Here is a 10,140-nt window from a genome sequence, read left to right on the forward strand (position 1 = left end):
CAGTGCTAGATATACACATACATACAGTACATACATACAGTACAAGACACATACATACAGTACTAGATGCATACATACAGCACTAGATACATACATACAGTACATACATACAGTACTAGATACATACATACATACAGTACTAGATACATACATAAAGTACATAAATACAGCACTAGATACATACATATATACAGTACTAGATGCATACATACATAAAGTATATACAGTACTAGATACATACATACAGTACTATATACATACATACAGTACTAGAAACATACATACAGTACATACATACAGTACTAGATACATACAGTACATACATACAGTACATACATACAGTACTAAATACATACATACAGTACTAGATACATACATACATACATACAGTACATACATACAGTACTAGATACATACATAAAGTACATACATACAGTACTAGATGCATACACACAGTACATACATACAGTAATAGATACATACATACAGTACATACATACAGTACTATATACATATATACAGTACATACATACAGTACTAGATACATACATACAGTACTAAGGCATTCTATTGTATTTTAAACAACAACAACAGTGAGTCAGTGCTCAGGCACGACACATTCGTAGGAATAAAATCATTACAATATAATGATCTGAAATGCCTTTTGGGTTGTTTGGGGTACACACTTCACTATTCAAATGCTCCCTGACTGTATCACTGAAATGAACAACCCTGAAGATGAGTGCTCATTATACAGCATGCAGACAGAGGATTCCCAGTCAGCTCTTATGTTGGCATGATATGCTGAGGGTATGTGAGATCCCCAGATAAGATACACTGACAAATTCACTCATTCAAACAGTCCAGCCACAGCCAATAGACACAAACTGTTTACCCAGCCCCATACCAACACTATCTATCAGAGTTGGGAGGATGGTAACCTCACAGATGAGTGGAGGCAGAGATGAGGGGAGGGGGGGATGATGTTAATGATAAAGAGATGGGAGGATGAGGGAAAGGAATAGAAGGATAAATGATCTAGTGCTGCTTCAGCCGGAGTACATACATACAGTACTAGATATATACATACATACAGTACGAGACACATATATACAGTACTAGATACATACATACTTTACATACCTACAGTACTAGATACATACATACATACAGTACTAGATACCTACATACAGTACATACATACAGTACTAGATATATACATACATACAGTACATACAGTACTAGATACATACATATATTAAACACATACATACAGTACTAGATACATACATACAGTACTAGATACATACAGTACTAGATACATACAGTACATACATACAGTACTAGATATATACATACATACAGTACTAGATATATACATACATACAGTACATACATACAGTACTAGATATAAACATACATACAGTACTAGACACATACATACAGTACTAGATACATACATACAGTACATACATACAGTACTAGATATATACATACATACAGTACATATATACATTACTAGATATATACATACATACAGTACTAGACACATACATACAGTACTAGATACATACATACAGTACTAGATGCATACGCACAGTACTAGATGCATACATACAGTACATACATACAGTACTAGATACATTCATACATACATACATACAGTACATACAGTACATACAGTGCTAGATACATACATACAGTACATACATACAGTACTAGATACATACATACAGTACATACATACAGTACTACATACATACATACATACATACATACATACATACATACATACATACATACATACATACATACATACAAACATACATACATACATACATACATACATACATACATACATACATACATACATACATACATACAGTACATACATACAGTACAAGATACATACATACAGTACTAGATACATACATACAGTACATACATACAGTACTAGATACATGCATACAGTACTAGATACATACATACATACATACATACATACATACATACATACATACATACAGACAGACAGACAGACAGTACATACAGAAATAGATACATACATACAGTACATACATACAGTACTAGATACATACATACAGTACATACATACAGTACTAGATACATACATACAGTACTAGATGCATACGCACAGTACTAGATGCATACATACAGTACATACATACAGTACTAGATACATTCATACATACATACATACATACATACATACATACATACATACATACATACATACATACATACATACATACATACATACATACAGTACTAGATACATACATACAGTGCATACAGTGCATACAGTGCATACATACATACATACATACATACATACATACATACATACATACATACATACATACATACATACATACATACATACAGTACATGCAGTACTAGATACATACAGTACTACATACATACATACATACATACATACATACATACATACATACATACATACATACATACAGACAGACAGACAGACAGACAGACAGACAGACAGACAGACAGAAATAGATACATACATACATACAGTACATACATACAGTACTAGATACATACATTCAGTACGAGATACATACATACAGTACATACATACAGTACGAGATACATACATACAGTACATACATACATACAGTACTAGATACATACAAACAGTACTAGATACATACATATATACAGTACATGCATACAGTACTAGATACATACATACAGTACATACATACAGTACTGGATACATACATCCAGTACATACATACAGTACTAGATACATACATACAGTATATACATACAGTACTAAATAAATACATACAGTACTAGATACATACATACATACATACAGTACTAGATGCATACATACAGTACATACATACAGTACTAGATGCATACATACATAAAGTACATACATTATGTACTAGATACATACACACAGTACTAGATACATACATACAGTACATACAATAAGTACTAGATACATACATACAGTACTAAGGCATTATATTGTGTTTTAAACAACAACAACAGTGAAATCCTTAGGAATAAAATCATTACAATATAATGATCTGAAATGTGAGAGAGAGAGAGAGAGAGAGAGAGAGAGAGAGAGAGAGTGGTGAAGATGAAGTGAAAGAAGAGATGTTCAGAGAGATTTGGAGAGAGACAGATTGCCAGAACGATCAATTACTGCATCAAAGGTATGTTGGATGGGGCAGAGGGAGAGACGGATGGAGATGGAGAGGAGAGAGGGGGAGATCAAATGGGTCTCAGAAATGGTTTGAAACAAACCGACAAGCAGAACCCAAAACGACTTCACATCCCGCTTTTAAGTGTCGCTGCCCATTATGCAATTTAGAATTTATCTCTCTCTTCTTCCTCTCTCTCTTTGACAGCTATTCAAATGCTTGCAAGAGAAAAGTATGAGAAAGAAGTTGTATTGAAAAGTCTAGCTAGCTGTCTAGACCAAGGGGGAACTGGTTTGGGACAAGAGATAAACAATTTAGCCAATGCTTTCTTTTTGGAGGTGTAAAAAGGCTACTTTGTCTGAGAGTGTAGATGGAACCTGCTCGTCCTTGGTTATTGAATTATTCCTGAACATGAGGTCTGTCAGCCTGTTGGGAGCCAATTAGTACAACAACAAAAAATTGTGCTATGGACAACTGCTTCCATACAAGCTATTCCATCCATAAAAGGATGATATTACTATGTTTTAATCTAAGATTACAGATTATAAAACTAAATCCTGTACACTGTGTATGCTAGCAAAGTTTCAGCTCTTTATTATTTCAATAGCCAATGTTTAGTTCAACAGACCTCAATGGTAGATGGAAGCATTGACTATTGAAATACAGTAGATTGCAATAAAGGTGAGGTTTTGCAAGCAGGCAGTATGTGGTTCATTTGTTATTTTGATTCACGTTTTATATTCCTATGAACCAGTAAAATATATGTATTTTTTACATGCGAGCGCATCACTTTTTAAGATCGAAGTCATTTAACAAACGTTACAGTATCTCCCCTAACACGACATCTAATAAATGTATCTCATAAACACAAAGTCCTGAAAAAGAGGACAATGGTGTCATCAGCAGCGAGGTCAATGGTTAACCTGTGTGACTGTATACTGGCGGAACTAAACCTGAATGCTTCACAATCACCTAAACCCAGTTACATTTATTACGTTTTAACTGATAATGTGGTATGTAGTATGCATGTCTTGGCGTAATTACATGCATCTACAGTGCATTCAGAAAGTATTCACACCCCTTGACTTTTTCCACATTTTGTTATGTTACAAGGTGTGATTAAAATGTATACATTTTTTGTCAATGATCTACACAAAATACTCTGCAATGTCAAGGTGAAAAAAGAATATAACAACTAAAACAATATAGGAAAAATAAAACACTAATATTACTTGATTAGATAAGTATTCAACCCCCTGACTCAATACATGTTAGAATCACCTTTGGCAGTGATTACAGCTGCGAGTATTTCTGGGTAAGTCTCTAAGAGCCTTGCACTCCTGGATTGTACAATATTTGTGCTACAAACAGATACCTCTTACTGATAGACTGAACAGACAACTTGCATAGAGCACTTACAAAGAAAATCATTCTGACTCTGTAAATGCATCTTTCCTGTACAAAACTCCAAAGAATTCACAATAATCCAATTTGTATGCAGCGGTATACTCACATTGTTGAAGTGTGATCTAAATACTGTAGGCTACAATATGTCAATCTCTTCTTGTATCTTCTCTAAAGCTGATAGAACCAGACTATGAAATGACAACCACCCTCTTGGGACGACATGGAGGTTTGGCATCCAAATGCCCATTAGACACGGACAGAACAAATCTATGATCCCTTCAGGGTCTATCTATCAACACAATGCTCCTCCTCTCTGTCCTCACTCTTCATCGGTATTACCAGCACAGCAGAGGGGAGAGTGAGCGAGTAGGGGACAGAGAGGAGGCATAGAGAGAGAGAGAGAGAGAGAGAGAGAGAGAGAGAGAGAGCAAGAGAGAGAGAGAAAGCCATCACCTACAGAGAGATGAACCTGGAGAAGAGTCCCCTAAGCAAGCTGGTCCTGGGGCTCTGTTCACAAACACAACCGTCTATTAATGATCTGTATTTTATGTAATGTTTTGTGTGGACCACAGGAAGAGTAGCTGCTGCTGCTTTTGCAACAGCCAATGGGGATCCTAATTAAATACCCAAAAATACCAAATACCCCACAGAGCCCCAGGACAGAAACACAATTAGACACAACTAAAACATGAGAAAACAAAAAAGAGAATTACTTGACACATTGGAAAGAATTAACTAAAAAAAATAGAGCAAACTAGAATGCTAATTGACCCGTTAACAGAGAGCACACCATGGCAGAAAACCTGACCACTGTGACTGACCAAAAATTAAGGAAATCTTTGACTATGTACAGACTCAGCGAGCATAGCCTTGCAATTGAGAAAGGTTGCCGTAGGCAGACGATGGCTCTCAAGAGAAGACAGGCTATGTGCTCACTGCCCACAAAATGAGGTGGAAACTGTGCTGCACTTCCTAACCTCCTGCCAAATGCATGACCATATTAGAGACACATATTTCCTTCAGATTACACAGATCCACAAAGAATTCAAAAACTGTTTTTAACTTTGATAAACTCCCATATCTATTGCGTGAAATAGCACAGTGTGCCATCACAACAGCAATATTTGTGACCTGTTGCCACAAGAAAAGGGCAACCAGTGAAGAACAAACACCATTGCAAATACAACCCATTTTTATGTTTATTTATTTTCCCTTTTTTCCTTTACCTATTTGCACATCGTTACAACATTGTATATTGACATAATGACATTTGTAATGACTTTATTCTTTGGAACTTCTGAGTGTAATATTTACTGTTTATTAATTTCACTTGCTTTGGCAATGTAAACATATGTTTCCCATGCCAATAAAGCCCTTGAATTGAATTGAGAGAAAGAGAGAAAGAGAGAATAGGGGAAAGAGAGTAGGGGTAGAAAGGGTTTTATTGTCTCTTTATCTATTAACAAAACCACAGGCAGCTAAACCAACCCGAGCCAGGCAGCATTTCCCCCCACCCCAACAACACCATCCTCCCGACACAGCAGCAGGACCAGCCCCCTGGCCAGGACAACCAGCTACCCACCAATAAAGACATATCTACAGGGAAGAGAAACCAGACCCCTGCTCTCTCTGCACAATTACCCCCCTAACCCTATTGTTTACTTTGTGTCCAAAAAACACACACACACAAACTTGGTTCTATGAGAAAGCACATTCTCTCTCACTGTAATTCATCCCATGTCTCTGTCAGAGGATAACCGATCCATTCATTCTCCATGATGGATTCATTAACACTGTGGGTGATGATGCTTGGGACATAATGGACATGTTTCTCCTTCTTCCTTCTCTTGTCTTCCACATGTGTTTCTTCTAAAAACCCTTCAGTCCTTGGAGGTGTCCGATTGTGTTCCATAGGTTGAGACTGGATTCTCTAAAAACATGTTGATTTTCTCTGGCAGTACTTTAGGCTAGTTTGGGGGGTTTTTTCCAGTGAGGAGAACTCCCCATTCGCTACACTGGTGTATCCCATAGGAATGAAATTCAAGCGGCTCTGCCTTGTTTGGGGTCACCTGCTTGCCACGTGAGGTCACAAGGTTAATAACCGCACCATGTTCCATCAAGGTGTGAAATGGCCACCTGGACGCTATGAGGTCATCATGGTAAACGTTCAACTCTTTATCGACCCCAATCCTTCTCACGTTAAGGACCCTTTGCCTTTTTACAGTTGCAGTACTCTGCATCCATAGAATGTATTGTGTTTAACACCGACTGGGTTTGAGGAGCACCATATCAATAGAATCGGCCCATTACCTCTAGAGTTTTACAGACTCTGGGTAATTCAAAGGGAACAATGTTGCTGAAAGGTTATTTATTATGGAATGTGGCAGGGGGAATGACTTGAAACAACTCAAGCCCATTTGCAATTTAGGGGGGTAAATTGTGGGCAGTAAATCGGATAAGCACCTAAGAGATCTAACGGAATGCAAAGCCTAAATAAAAATGCATGAAAAAGCTACATTTGCGCATAGGCTTTGGCCTAATGCGGGCCAGCTAATTCATATACGTAGCCTACTAAGAACAATAAACGATTGAACAACTGACAGTGCGTTTTTTAGGTAATACACTGTTTATACACTGGTATTACAGTGGTCAGCCTATCAAATAATAGAATAACGTGAAGAGCAGTTAGGCCTATGTGGTTATCAGCTCTGTTGTCACTTAGAGGTCCAATGTACTGTAACTACGCTATATAAGACCTAATGCTATACATTAGGATATTTTTATACTGCAGGGATATAATGTAGCCTAATTACAATAGTCCTAACTAGCTACTTTGTACATCTGATGTACTACATCACCAATGAAGATGTGAATAATGCAATGTAATAACTAAGTAGTTAACGTTAGTTCGTTGACTCTTGGAAAATAGAATTTATCTAATCACCAGGCCAGACAAACAAGCAATGTGGTTGCAACGTTACACCTCACTATGCGCTTCCCGAGTTCTGTGGCCCCAGTCCAAACCAGCCTTCCCCGCCTGACACGGAGACTGTTTGACGCCAATCGACACAGTGGGGCAGACAGACAAAACTGACATAAACCCACAAACACCCATTTACAGACAAACGGACATAAATACCTCATGTAACCGTGAAGATAGCCTACCCACAGCAGCTCCTTACCTGGCATGAGCGATTTAGCAATTTGCGTTTATTGACCGTGCGTACTCTTTATCAATGCATGAACGTGATGTAGTTTTTACCACTTACCTAAAAGTCACGGAGAAATGTGACACCACTCGCAACTTGTAAATGTTTTGAATATCCCGTATGCAATGTGTAGGACGGTGACTGTCCACCAAAATATTCCACCACGGGAATAATCCAACGCTGCCTGCAGTTGTTGCGCGGCGCGTTCGACCTTTCTTCGACTGTGAAAACAACAAAGCACTCCAAAGTAGGCAACACGTTACGTCCAGAAACGTAGAAAATGTCAAGTTGTCTAGATCACATTTGTCAAGATTAAAGTTTTGAACTGACAAGAGAACGGGAAGAGAAACCCATTAATATATCCGTCGCTCTCTATTCGTCTACTTCACCAAGGAAGCCTAGTTTCAGCTGCGCACACAGAGCCCTGCTCAAACCTCAGCTCACCGCGAGGCCAGCGCCAGGGGCTAATTTACATAACTGCACTGGCTGTGTCCAATCACAACAGCTAGCCAGGTGCTTGTTGAATATTCTACCAGCAAACAGCCAATCAGTAGTCGCCCTGGGTGGGACCCATGGCCCGACAACAGCACTGTAAATGTGAGTAAGCCCCTGGGTATAGAGATATTTTTATTTGTTACAGGAATTGAGAGATTTGGGGAATATGAAATATAATACAGGGGAAGGAAACAGAGGTATTTTACCTTGTTAACCCCTTGCTTGTACACCTGTCTGGAAAACTGTACCCTGGTTTTCAGCATCAACATCCTCACTTTATGTGAGATATCAAAAGCAACACTTCTTTTTCCAAATGACACCCAGTTCCCTATACAGTGCACTCATTTGGACTATGGGCCCTGGTCAAAGTAGTGCACTATAGGGAAAAGGGTGCCATTTGGGATGTAGACCTTCATCTGTTTTCACTTCTTTCATCCACTCATCAGAGCTGTTGCCAATAGCCTACATCTATCTAGGGTTCTTTCTTTGGATTTACCCCAAAAGTAAACATTATTACAGAGTTTGCCACTTTAACTGTATAATATTACACCCCTGGGCTATAATTAGTGTGATTGAAGGTTTTGCACTAAAGCACAGTAATTTGGATCATAAGAGTTGTTAAAATGGGGCTTGGAGAGGAGAACAAAGCGCACACAGAAAATACTGAACCTAAAGAAGTGAGATAAAAGTGTTGTTCAGTATAAACGTGAAAGAGTAGAGTTTGTAAACTGAATGAAACAAGCAAACACAAACAGTATCACATTACGCAAACTCTAATGAAAATAATTGGTTATTTTAAAATCAAGCCAATGAGAGTCAGACAGTTTAGTAGCCTAGGAGTTGGGTATGCTGAAGGAAAATGAGTAGAAGGCAAAAAGAGCGAGACGGAGAGGAAGAGTATTAGGCAGCTATGTGTCAGTGCTTGCCCGTCTCCCGCGGTATGGTGCAACCATGGTCTCTCTCTCTCTCCCTGTCCCTCTCTCCCTCTCTCCCTCTCCCTCTCCCTCTCCCTCTCTCTCTCTCTCTCTTTCTCAGTCTACCCCCCTTTTCTCTCTCTCCTGTCTCTCTCTTTGTCCATTTGAATAGCAGAGCTGCCGTTTCCTTTGGTCTGCTTGCCTTGCCCTGCATATCATTAACATTCTATCACCAGCTTCCAATTCATGCTAAACCCAGGCCTGAGTCCAAAAGCCTACTCTTTTGTTTGACTGGAAACCCTAGACCAAAATCCGATTCTCTGTTTAAACCTCTTAATGGTTATATTTTAAGCTTCTCCTCCTCAAAGTCCAAGTGTTTCATATAAACCACTTTGTAAATGCTGAACTTATGAACAGAGTTTTCCACCATGTTCTTTGAATCTATTTAGTCACTTCACTAACTTGATTTCTACATGTTGTCTGAATGTTTGACAGTCATCAGATATTAAATACTGTCCTTTCCTCGAGCGTATTCATACAAAAAGTTCACCATGGGGATAATAAAGTAAAAAAATAAAAACAAAAATATTCTCCCATTTCTATCAGAAGCTCTTTTTCATCCTTACTGAGAAATACTTCAGCTGCTATCCTTTGTGTAGGCCATTACCTCTCCCTCTCACTTTAACTCTCTTTCTGGGTTCTTTCCCTGACTGGCAAGGCTTTGTTGGTTGCCCGAGCAACTGCAAATACCCCTCCAAATGTTATGACCTTTTTTACCATTATTCTTCTGGACTTATTTCCCTCTGTCTCACTTTACTTACTCCCTCCTTTCTGACATTATTTCTCTCCATTTTACAAAATATTTTTTTTGTCCATTAGCTGTTGTTTAAAACCTACAAATGCTGCCTC

The 10,140-nt window shown here is 38.3% G+C and overlaps 1 protein-coding gene across 1 annotated transcript in view; it reads right to left on the minus strand.

Annotated features, from left to right (window-relative positions):
• Nucleotides 1-8,269, minus strand: part of LOC135520376 (epithelial discoidin domain-containing receptor 1-like) — a 91,162-nt gene extending 82,893 nt beyond the window's left edge. Inside the window, 1 exon segment of the mRNA XM_064945874.1 lies at nucleotides 7,883-8,269. The gene's annotated coding sequence lies outside the window, so the exon portion shown is untranslated.
• Nucleotides 8,270-10,140: the final 1,871 nt, after the last annotated feature.

This window comes from Oncorhynchus masou, chromosome 29 (genome assembly GCF_036934945.1).
Source record: "Oncorhynchus masou masou isolate Uvic2021 chromosome 29, UVic_Omas_1.1, whole genome shotgun sequence".
NCBI lineage: Eukaryota > Metazoa > Chordata > Actinopteri > Salmoniformes > Salmonidae > Oncorhynchus > Oncorhynchus masou.